At 37.5% G+C, this 12,940-nt stretch overlaps 1 long non-coding RNA gene across 1 annotated transcript; it reads right to left on the reverse strand.

Annotated features, from left to right (window-relative positions):
• Positions 1 to 702: 702 nt before the first annotated feature.
• Positions 703 to 5,865, reverse strand: LOC125483735. Its single transcript, XR_007262682.1, has 2 exons — positions 4,032 to 5,865; positions 703 to 2,748 (listed from the first exon to the last, which is right to left on the reverse strand). It is a non-coding gene; the product is annotated as an uncharacterized LOC125483735 (long non-coding RNA).
• Between the last annotated feature and the right edge of the window lie 7,075 nt (positions 5,866 to 12,940).

A 12,940-nucleotide genomic window follows, 5' to 3' on the forward strand; every position in this document is an offset into this window, starting at 1 on the left:
GCTGGCCAGAAGTGCATTGGAATAGTCAATTTCAGAAGTACCAATGGCACTAATTTCACAATTAATTCACCTTATAGGGACCAAATTTTCTAATCCTACTCAGGATACAAAAGGTGCCTGTGCTATTTGATATTGTATCTTTAAAGTCCTAAAATAAACATTTAAAAGTCTAAATTTCTGTTTTTTTTAAAAAAAGTGAATTGTAGATGCCTCTTGTTATAAACATTGCATGTAGGTTGTTACAATAATAGTCAGTACCTAGCTCAATACAGGGTTCAAACTCTTCAAAAAACCAAAATAACTGCGGATGCTGTAAATCAGGAACAAAAACAAAGTTGCTGGAAAAGCTCAGCAGGTCTGGCAGCATCTGTGAAGGAAAAAATAGAGTTCTGAGGAAGGGTCACCGGACCCGAAACGTTAACTCTGTTTCCTCCTTCACAGGTGCTGCCAGACCTGCTGAGCTTTTCCAGCAACTTCTGTTTTCATTCAAACTCTTCAAGACCAGCAAGTTTTAACAAGCACAGGGAGTTCTACAATAGGTAGATCTATTACTTGGAAAATCTATCTATCAAGAAATAAAGTCTATTTTTGGTTAAGAATGTTAAATGTTACCTGCAACATACATGCTTTTTGGTGTTATTTAGATGTTTTATGAAGAATGGTGCAGTGTGTAAAAAAATGTCATTATCAGCAGTGCCACAGTTCATAGAAAAAGGATTTTATTAAGGAAAGTGGAGTACAAACTCTTAAGATTTGCTTCTCAAATGATTTATTTACTATAATACATTGTAACTGATGTCAAAATCTTAAGAGTTTCATGTCAGTTCCACTGAGGTGAATAACAACACTGAGCAAATTGAGTTGTTTTCATAGTTAACTAGCACCCAAACCTACACAAAACATATACTAGCAGCAGAATGTTTCAAATGATTAACAATTCTCTGAAAAGAATAATGTTCTGATAATATCTGCAAATAGTTGCAAACATTAATTGACTGTTTCAGAACTAGAGTAGAATCGATGCTATTCACACAGCCAGTTTCCCCACCAAATACTGATTACATTCCATCCAGCTCACCAATTTATTTTACATTAACTTTCAGGAAAACGTACAGCACTTATTCAAATTAACAAATCTTCTACTTAAAGCAGAATCATTTTACAGCAAAATGGGTACCGATTTGAGAAAAGTGTATTTTTTAAAACAAGTTGTTACATACATGTAATTTGAACAATGTAAGCTAAAATAATATTCTAAATAAATTTTAGTACAAAATACCACAGGAAGTAACAGGAATACAAGCTTTACAAAATTATACATGAACTGTGTGTAATTCCCAATACCCAAAATATTTATTGCTATGTTAGCAATATTTAAGTCATAACAGGTTACTTGTAAGGGTCACATTAAAATGAGTTAACAGAAACAAGCAGTACTTGTAGCTATTTAATACACCATTCTTTATTGCAAACACAACATGTGAAAGCCATATAATTGAAGGATTATGGAAAGATTTACAATCTCATATGAAAAATGACTTTTCTATACACCCAATATTTTCCCCTTTCATTCCAAAGAGGAAAATTATTTCTAAAAATGCATTAGGAGAAGGTACAAGACCAACCATGAATTTAACACATGCATTATTTTCCAACAATTAAGGATACTATAAAAGTCTACATTTTATCCTTTAAACGAAACAAATGCAATAAGACATATAGGATAAAATGATGGTAATTTTTAAGCTCAGTTTTCTCTCTTGAACTGATCCTTATTGTGCTGTTGGTCATTAAAATAAGTGATTCTTCTGATAACAAAAAGAATCACCACAGTTCTATTACCAGTAAACAGAAGGTGCAGTAGACATCAAGTCTTTTACAGTACACCTAGCATTTTTTCTTAAAACTACATTTTCAGAAGCAGTGCAAATGTTGGGAGGCTGCTAATGACAGCATTTCCATCTACCCACCCACACAAATATGTAAGGACACAAACACAATGACTCCCCAAACAGCACAAATAAAAGGTCAAATCCAGTTGGAATATTTTTATATTATATTGTTGGCTGAGAAATATATTTGACTTCATTTTGTACAATTTAGTGTATACATACTCTGTTATTCACAACTGTCAAAAGGTTTGTGAAGAAAACAACCACAAAAAAAAATCCACAGAAACTGTCAAGGATGCTTTTCTTTCATGCAGCAAGTGGAATGTATTTATTGCAGCCAGTTTGTTTTATACACAATCATTTTAGAAATTCCATTAATATCTACACTTACAACTGTCTCCTTTGGTAAGTGAAGAAAGGAATGCTAGATTGATCTTAAAGCAATGTTGCTACTACAGTTTGCAAATGAGTAACAGCTTTAGGTCTTCCAAACTTTAGCAACTGGACTGTCAGATACCCAGTTTATAACGACGTGTCTTGCTATTTTGCTCATATGATATCAAGTTGATCTGTCTGGATCTGTGTTTGGAACTGTTGAGATGCTGGAGGTGGTGGCAACGATGGTAATGGTAACAATGGTTCTACCAACTGACCTGTGCAAGGTTCCTCAGGAGCAGTGGCTGTTTCTACAATTTCTCCGTCGTAAAAGAGGAACTGATACTGCTGAATAAACGTCTCAATTGCAGACTGATTCACTGCAGCATTGGTAAGGCCATCTGGTCTCAGGAAGGTAGGCCAAAAACAAATGGCAAGATTATCTGCTATCATACGATTTGTTTTACTCTGTTGACTAACCCTGCACAAAACACAAGAAAAATATCAGGTCTAGTTTTAAAACAACTGTATCACCTAAAAAAAAAGTTGATCAGGGAAATGCAGCTTGGATCTCCTGTTCTGGCTTGTTTCTGGCTCAGATGACTAAATAGTTTTTAATGGTCACCATGTTGAAAAAAAAAACAGTAAACATTAAATCAAATGTTCACAATCTTCCAGCACAGAATTAAATATTGTTGGTAAGTAAATTATAGATTTCATATCTATTAACACAGAACATATCATTTGAAATTCTCAAATTTTTAAGCGTACGTTCAAGACAGTCAGTTAATACCATTCACCTGAACATTTTGGAAGAAACAACCTGGTCAGAAGTGTAGCTCAACCAAGGATAAAGTATTATTCACTAATGCTCACAGCTTCTTTGGTATATATTTGGATACATGTACTGTACTAGGTGCATAAATTTGCCAATTATTTGTTCCTTCAATCTTTTTCTGTTAATTAATTTTAGGCAAGCATTTGATTAAGTGCCGTATAATAGAACTGCCAGCAAAACTGAAGCCCATGGGATGAAATAATGGTGGTAAACACTTGTTTTCAGACTGGATACTCAAGGCTCTGAAAGTGTCATTACTAGGAGCATTGTTTTTCTTGATAACATATTAATGATCTTGGCTTGGGTATATAGGGCACAACTTCAAAATTTGCAGATGACACAAAACTTGGGAGGAAAAGTGGACTATGAAGGCGACTGTTAATGACAAGAGGATACAGACAAGCTGGTGGAGTCAGTGGACACCAGCGTATGAAATTTAATGTAGTGAAGTGCAAAGTGATGCATTTTAAGCAAGATGGAGGGTACAATTTTAAAGATGAAGCTAACTTGGGGTATTTGGTGGTAAAAGTGTACAAATCACTGAAATTGGCAGGGGAGACTGAAAATGAAGTCAATAAGGTATTCAGGATCCTATAATAGTCACAAGTACACAAATAAGTAAATTATAATAATCCTTCATAAAATACTAGCTTAGCCTCAAGTGGAGTATTGTAACTAATTCTCACTTTAGGAAGAACGTCTGGTTAAACAGAATGAAAAAAAACAATTACATGAATGATTTCAGGAATCAGGGTGGTTCAGTCTTCTCAAAAAAAAACGTTAAGAGGAGATGTGGATTTAACACAAACTAGATTCAATGTTGGGACAGTCAAGCACCTGGACCCCACTTAAAGTGAACAGCAAAAGAAAGTTGACACGAAGAACTTTTTTCCTGCAACCAAAGGTTAGAATTTGGAATGCATTACCTGAGAATGTGTTGAGGCAAATTCAATTGTGGGTCCAAAGAGAACTGTATAGATAGCCAAAAACAAAGAGATTGTACAACAATGGTAAAAGAGCAGGAGAATGGAATCAGTTCTTAGAAAAGTTTGCCTCAGATAAGATGAGCAAATGGTCTCCTTCTGCACTGTAATTATCTACACTTTTATGAAAAACTCAAGCAGAAATAGAACTGTAGTGAATCACAAAAACATTGTAGTATCAAAAAGACAAGCTGATAAAATTATGAATACAGTAAAATCAGCATTGGACAATGTAAAACACACCAGCAAGACTACCAAAAACATTCTCCAAAGTTTATTTTTGGGTTGCACAACAATAACTTGTCAAAGACAACAGTCAAAGCTCAGTGTCTTCCACTTATAGTCAGGGTTAAAGACCAGCTCCTCTCGAGTTGGAAAGGTAACATACAATTCAAATGCCTGGAGAAAACAAATTATTGACCTATCAATACCAATTCCCTTTTCCAAAAATACATCAAGATATGATTTAATCTACTCCATTGCAACTTCCCTCTATCTAAAGTAGGACTGTTTGGTCATGGTTATGCAGTATTCATCTTCACTCAGAACTCCTCCGATATGAAACAATTTATGCAATATTAAGAAAGATCCACACAACATTCAACCATGATAATGACAAGCTCATCACTGCCAAACAATGTCCATTCCAACAAGAGTGTCAAATTCCCACCTTCCTGTGACATCCATAGCACTGACATAATCAAATCCCTCACCAACAGTAACCTGGAGGATTACCACTGGCCAGAAACTTAACTAAATTAGACATATAAATACTGTCACAACAGCAGGTCAGAGATTGTATATTCTACAGCAAATGACTCACCTCCGGACTTGTCAAAAGATTTTTTTTTAAACAAGGCACAAGTGAGGGGTGTAATGGATGAACGCTGCTGCAACAACAATTTAAGGGAGGCATAGGGACGTGACTAGACCTAGTGACCAAGAACACCAGGCAATGATCTAGGGACACGTGTCAAATTCCAAGCCCTAACCTAATTCACCAGCTTTAGGGAAGGAAATAAGCATTCCTTACCCAGTCTGACCTACGTGTGACTGCAGATGCATAATATGCTGACTGTTAACGGCCCTCAATTAGGGACAGGTTATAAATGCTACCCGATCCAGGGATGCCCACATCCCATGAATGAATAAAAAAGTTCAAAGTATGATGGCAACTTTGATGACATTAAGCTATCATCATTGACAAGAACCCTCTCAACAATCTTAAACAGTTGCTCCTCTCACCAGCATCTACACAACGCACAGCAGCTTCTTGCAATGCAGTGACTGCTACCACATAGACAAGGACAGGAGACACATGAAATTACCAGTACTGTCAATTTCCCTTCCATGACGTAGAAACATACCACTGACCCTTCATCACAACTAGATCAAAATCTGGGAACTCCCTATCTAATAGGAGTAAAGCACCACTTTCTAAGGGACTGCAGTGGTTTATGAAAGTGGCTCATTGTCACCTGCCCAAAGGCAACTAGGCATTGGCTATAAAACCTGTCTTGCTTGTGGTGCCAGAATTAAAAAAGATGAAATGTGCATTAAATGGTCTGTGAACCTACTGCTGTGTATTTAGAAGAATCTAGTGCCTCTTTGTTGGAAAGTTGGGTGGAGTATTTGATGTTCACAAAATGATAGGGAGGAAGAGTTCAGAGTCCCTTTAAAAGGTTGTGTTTTTTGGGCTTGGAGATTTAAAAAAATGTCTGCAGGCAGCAGCAGATGCACAGAGTTCTTGAAATTGAAACGTTATATCAAAAGGCTATACTGTTAGCAGGCAAAGCAGCACTTCACCAAGACAACAGATTTTTGAATTTGAGATAGTAGGAACTGCAGATGCTGGAGAATCCGAGACAACAAGGTGCAGGGCTGGATGAACACAGCACGCCAAGCAGCATCATAGGAGCAGAGAGGCTGACATTTTGGGCCTAGATGAATTTAGCCAATTAATTTAAACCAGGCCCTAGAGGTCAAAACCCAATTTAAATTTAAATTTTTGACAACCTAGCGCCAATACTAGTCTAAGAAATTAATAGGTCATCTAATAGGGTATAAAAGAACAGGGCATTTGAAAATTGGTGCGTCATCTGTCAAGAGAACAGCTCTCAGCTATAAAAGGAAGAATCACTGGCTCTCACAGAATTCTCTAAGCTCCCAGAAAACCATCATCCGAAGTAAAGGTACAGCGACACTCTTAGCTAATATTCCTGACACGAGAATTCAACGGAGGAAATCGTTCCTGACCGGAAGACAGTGGAGAAGGCAAACAACATTCCAGAAGACTTATCCTGGCTGTGATCTTGAGAGACTAGGTTTTAATTTATTTTTCTATTTACCTTGGTTTATATAAGAAGGACTTGTATTTATTGGAACAGCATACCGTCAGAATTTTGTTTATTTAGGAATAGTTAGTAGTTAAGGGGGAATTGTTTGGTTTGTAGGTAGTTCTGTTAATTTGTTTACTATTACAGTTAGATAAATAAATTGTTACTTGTTGATTATGAAGTGAGTATCAAGGATTTATTTCATTTAACTGCTCCTTTATAATTGGAGTGAGAGATAGGTTATACCATTTTTCACACTTTCTTTAACAGATTACGAGGTGATGCAAGCTTCTCTGCATGTTTCAGCTTTAGTTCTCAGAGGTGGGTGGGTCGACCTCTTCCTTCATAACAGATTGGGAGCTCAAGTCCAGGATCTGGCCAGTTTGTTTACGGGATCTGAAAGGATTTGGACAGATTTGCGGTACAAAAGGTCCCAGCAGACTTAAACAGATTTAGGGATTAGGGTCCTAGATCTTTAAAATAAACTTAGGTAAGAAGTGGAAAATCTGTTTAATTTCGGTTACTTGTGGTTGGTTAAATCAAAGTAGTGAGGGGAATAGCTGTTAACATTGCTAGAGGAGTCCTGGTGTTTGAGGATGCTTCCCAAATTTGCCAAGAAAATTTAGCAAGACAGAAGGATATACATTTAGACTTCGCAAACAGGCTCGATTTGGGTTTAACTAGGGATTAGAAGAAAGCTGAAATTGTAACAGAGTTGGTCAACCATTTTAGAGACAAGCAAGTGCAGTGAATTTAGAAAAAATTAAATTGAAAATTAAGCAATTGGCGTTAGAAAGAAAAAGAGAAGAAAGGCAACTAAAATGGTTTGAATTATAGACACAAGCAGAGCAAAGACAAAAACAAAGAGTAAAAAGGGAAAAAGCAAGAGAAGAAAGAGAAAAAACAGACAGAAGAAAGGGAAAGACAGAGAAGGGTAAAAGAGAGAAAAGGGGGAAAAAAGAGAAAAGAAAGGAAAGAAGAGAGTTTGAAATTTGGAAGTTGCAAATTAAACAGGAAAATCAATTTAAAAGGATGGAAATAAAAGTCGAAGAGAGACTTAGTGAGGAGAAGTGTGATAATGAGCAAACCCATTTTAGCCAAAGACCTGGTAGGGATATATACAAATATATCAAAGCATTACCAAAATTCAATGAAAAAGATGCAGAAGCCTTTTTCATTTCCTTTGGGAAACTGACTACCTAGATGAACTGGCCAGAGATTGTATGGGTAATGTTAATTCAGACCAAGTTGGTAGGTAGGGCCAGTGAGGTGTTTGCAGCGCTGTCAGAGGTGGTGTCAAGAGAATATGAAGTAGTAAAGCAGGCTATTTTGAGTGCCTATGAATTGGTACCAGAAACATATAGACAATGGTTCAGAAATACAAAAAAGGAACCAGGTCAGACTTATGCTGAGTTTGAAAGAATTAAACATAGCAACTTCGATAGATGGGTGAGAGCATTAAAGATAGAAAAGACATATGAGGATCTTAGACAGATTATTCTGATGGAGGAGTTCAAAAACTCACTTCCAGAAATGATAAGAACTCCTGTTGAGGAACAGAAAGTAAAAAATCAAGAAGAACTGAAGAGATAGTAGATAAATGCGCATTAGTGCATAAATCAGAATCTCGCTTCCAACAGTGATTTCATTCCATGAGGGATAGAAATTGGGAAAACGGGAGATCCTTCAATGAAAACAAAATGTAGACTGGGAACAGTTTACCATATGTGAAAAAAGAAACCAAAGAGGGGAAAACAAAAGATGAAAGGCCTCATGTGTTTCCATTGTCTTAGAAGGAGACACAAAGTCACACTGCTGGTGATTTAAGAAAGGCACTGAGGAAAAAAATGTGGCAAAAGAAGCTAAAACAGTGGGATTAGTTGAGGTACTGACGGAAATCCCAAGAAAAGTCGAGGGGCTTCAGGCGAGAGCACAGTCCAGTCATGGGCTGGGTAGTAAGATAGTGCCCAATCTCTTCGAAGTTTCACTTCTGTGGGTAAGGTTTACTCAGGAAGAACAGGGGGAGAAAGTAAAGTAGTTAAATATTGAGATATGGGACTGGTCAGTCTCTAATAGTAAGAGATCAAAGTATTTGCACTACTTCTGAAATGTTACCTGAGAGTGTGATAAATCTGTGGAATAAATGGAGAGAGATTTGGCATTTCCCTGTGTAAGATAAGGCTGGAAAGACCAATCAAGTGACAGTGAGAGTATTGAAACAATGTCTAATCCAGGAATACAGTTTGTTCTTGGAAACAACCTAACCGGATCAAGGGTGGGAGTGATGCCTATTGTAATGGAGAAGCCAAAAACAAACCAGGAAACTGAAGAGTTAAAAGAAAAATGCTCTGGAATTTTTCTGGACTCTGTGGTAACAAGATCCTGCAGTCATAAGTTAAAGCAAGAAGGGAAAACCAAAGAGAAAGACAAAGGAGTTGAGGTCCAGTTAGCTGACACCCTGTTTGACGAAATGGTAAAGCCAAACCTAAGCAAGTAAAGGATCGGGCAGAGGTGCTTAGTTCTGAAAGATTAATGGAGTTACAACAAAAAGATCGGACAATAAAATATTTATAGAATAAAGTCTACATGGAAAAGGAATCAGAATGTACTCCATAATGTTTTTACATTAACGACAAAATCCTAAGGCGCAAGTGGAGACCTTGGCAGGTCAGTGCAGAGGAGATATGGGCGGTAGTTCACCAGAGATTGTGTTGCTGGTAGCATACAGACAGGAAATATTGTGGGTAGCACACAAATTACCTGTAGAAGGTCATCCAGGAGTGAGGAAGATACAGAAGCATTTCTATTGGCCTGGATTACATAAAGATATGGTTGAATTTTGCCATACCTGCCATGCGTGTCAGACGGTAGGAAAACCACAGGCAGTAATAAAACCAGCTCCTTTAATGCCAATTCCTGCATTTGAAGAACCTTTCATGCAGGTTATGATTGATTGTGTAGGTCCCCTCCCTAAAACCAAAACTGGGAACCAGTATTTACTAACCATAATGGACGTATCTACCAGATTTCTGGAGGCAATTCCATTACAGAACGTCAAGGCAAAAAAAGGGTTGTGGAGGAGTTACCTGCTTTCTTTACCCATTATGGACTACCCAGGGAGATTCAGTAAGACCAAAGGTCCAATTTTACTGACAAATTATTTAAGGTGGTCATGGATAGTTTAGGAATCCAACACTTTAAATCAAGTGCATACTATCCTGAATCAAAAATCAGATGCCAAAGACTATGCTGAGGGTTTATTGCCAGGATTACCCAGATGGTTGGGATAAAGGCATCCCATTTATATTGTTTGCTATTAGAGATGACCCAAATGAATCAACTCATTTTACTCCAGTTGAATTGATAATTGGACGTGAAGTAAGAGTGCCTTTAAAATTAATTTAAGGAAAAGTTAATAGATCTGAAGTCAGAGATCTCCACTTGCTTTGCCTCATCTCGGTGATGTCTTCTTGGAGCATCGCTTCCACTTCCTTCTCTACTTGTGCTGCTTTGAGAGGATTAAGCCTGTCGGGGTGCTGTTTTATTGGAACAGCTTTCCCTACATTCACCTCATGTACTATAGTATTAGTCCTCCCCATTCTATTTCCTTGTAGCGCTGCATAACATATCTGAAGTGACAGAAAGATTAAACAGAGTAGGGGAATTAGCTAGACTACATTTGAAGGTGGCACAGCATCGAATGAAGCAAGAAGCAGATAAGAAATCTAAAATTCATACATTTGCCCATAGGGATAAAGTATTGGTGCTGTTAACAGTGGTAGGAGATCCCTTCAGAGCAAGGTTTATGGGTACCTATCAGATGGAGAAGAAGTTAAGTCAGGTGAATTATCTGGTAAAGATGCCAGACCGGAAAATAAATTATCAGGTACATCACGTGAATATGTTGAAACCTTCCTATGACAGGGAAAGAGAACTAGAGAAACAGGTATTCGTTACAGCCACTCAGTGAGGAATCAAATTCAGATGATTTGGATTTTGATGTGCCTCAGAATAAACTGAATAATGAGGAAGTCCTTAAAGAATGGGATAGGGTAGAAGATATCTGTCTCAAGAACACAGAACTGAATTGAAAGACTTGTTGCAGCGCTACAAGGAAATAGAATGGGGAGGACTAATACTATAGTACATGAGGTGAATGTAGGGAAAGCTGTTCCAATAAAACAGCACCCCGACAGGCTTAATCCTCTCAAAGCAGCACAAGTACAGAAGGAAGTGGAAGCGATGCTCCAAGAAGACATCACCGAGATGAGGCAAAGCAAGTGGAGTTTGACGTGTTGGTTACCAAACCTGATGGTACTCAACAATTCTGCGCAGATTTTTGGAAGACTCATTCCCAATTCCAAGGTATGGAAAATGTTGGATTTACTTCGTGGTACTGGCAAGTACCTTTGTCGGACACAGCAAAAAAAATTTCTGCTTTTGTAACCCCAAATGGGCTGTATCAATTTCAATTAATGCCCTTCGGAATAAAGAACGCATCAGCCACATTTCAAAGGCTTGTGAACAGAGTTGCGGCAGGATTGACTGATTTTGCTGTCTACACAGCTGACATAGTGATCGTTAGCAACTCGTGGAAAGATCACATGGTGCATTCGGCAGAGCTTTTTGAGAGACTATGGAAGGTGAAGTTGGTCAGAAATTTGGGGAAAACAGAATTCACAAAGGCGAAAGTGACGCTCATAGGATTTCATTGGACATGGAAGTATGACTTTGAGGAAAGTGAAGACAAAAGTCATCGAGGAATTTCTAAGACCATCCTTGAAGAAAGAGGTACTGCGATTTTTGAGACTGAGCGGATTCTACCAGGCATTTGTACCAAACTTTAGTAGCGTGGTGGCACTGCTGACGGATTTGTTGAAGAACCACAAAATTTCAGTGGACAGAACAACGTCAGGAGGCACTGGACAATTTAAAAGCAGTGTTAATCACCACACTATTTTTAACTTTGCCAAATTTCTTGAAACCCTTTAAAGTTGCCATTGCGCAAGCAATATAAGGATTGGGGCTGTGCTGTCACAGGAGGACGATTATGGAATTGAAAGGCCAATCGGCTTTTTTTCAAAGATACTCAATCGTCACCAGAGAAAATATTCAACCGTTGAAAGAGTTAAGTTTGGTACTGGCGCTACAACGTTTTAATGTTTATGTTGAAAACAATGTGTCAGAGATGATTGTGCACACTGATCACAACCCGTTGACATTTTTGGAAAGATTTAAAAACAAGAACACCAGACTATTTCATTGGAGTTTAATGTTACAAGCATTTAAGTTACAGATTGTACATGTTATGGGTCGAAGATGTTATTGCGGATGAGTTATCGCGAGTTTAAAAGAAGAATGTGTACAAGATAAAAATGGTAGTGTTCAATGTTATATTTATATGTATATAAAATTAGTATGAAACGTGTAACTCTAGATTAATGACCTGCAGATCCAGTTGCTCAGGGAAAAAAAAAAGCCATCTTTTTATCATGATGGTTCATTTTTTCTTATGGGGAGGAGATGTTGCGAAGTTGGGGAGAGTATTTGATGTTTCTAAAATGATAGGGGGAAGGGTACATGGCTCCTTTAAAAGATGATGTGTTTTTTTAGCCTTGGAGATTAAAACAAAATCAGATGTAGAGTTCTTGAAATTGAAACACTGTATCAAAAGGCCATTCTGTTAGCAGGCAAAGCAGCATTTTTACCAAGACAACAGGTTTTTGAATCTAGCCAAATAATTTAAACCAGGCCCTAGATACCAAAACCCAATTAAATTTAAATCTGGTGGTTTTGACAATATAGGACCAATCCTACTGTAAGAAATTAATAGGTCATCAAGGGTATAAAAGGGCTTTTTAAAATCAGAGAGTCAACCATCATGTCAAGAGATCAGCTCTCAGCTATAAAAGAAAGAATCACTGACTCTCACAGAGTTCTGTAAGCTCCCAGAAAACCATCATCTAAGCTAAAGGTACAGTGGCACTCTTAGCTAATATTCCTGACACAAGAATTCAACGCAGGAAATCATTCCTGACTGGAGGACAGCAGAGAAGGCAAACAACATTCCGGAAGACTTAATCTCTCAAGACCACAGCCAGGATAAAGTTTTAATTTATTTTTATTACTTTTATTTATACAAGAGGGACTCGTATTTATTGGAACAGCATACCATTAGAATTTTATTTATTTGGGAATAGTTTGTAGTTAAGGGGGAATTGTTTGGTTTGTTCGTAGTTCTGTTAATTTGTTTACTGTTAGATAAATAAATTGTTACTTGTTGATTATGAAGTGAATATCAAGGATTCTTTCGTTTAACCACTCCTTTATAACAGATTGGGGGGTGAGAGGCAGGTTATACCATTTTTCACACTTCGTTTAACAGATTATGAGGCCAAGCGAGTTTCTCTGTTTCAGTTTAGTTAGCAGAGGGGGGGGAAGGGGGTTGACCTCCGCTTCGTGACATTTTCTACATAACATGACAATGAACATGTTGACAACACATTTACTTTGAGG

The sequence above is a fragment of the Rhincodon typus genome, chromosome 8 (assembly GCF_021869965.1).
Source record: "Rhincodon typus isolate 14 chromosome 8, sRhiTyp1.1, whole genome shotgun sequence".
Classification (NCBI taxonomy): Eukaryota; Metazoa; Chordata; class Chondrichthyes; order Orectolobiformes; family Rhincodontidae; genus Rhincodon; species Rhincodon typus.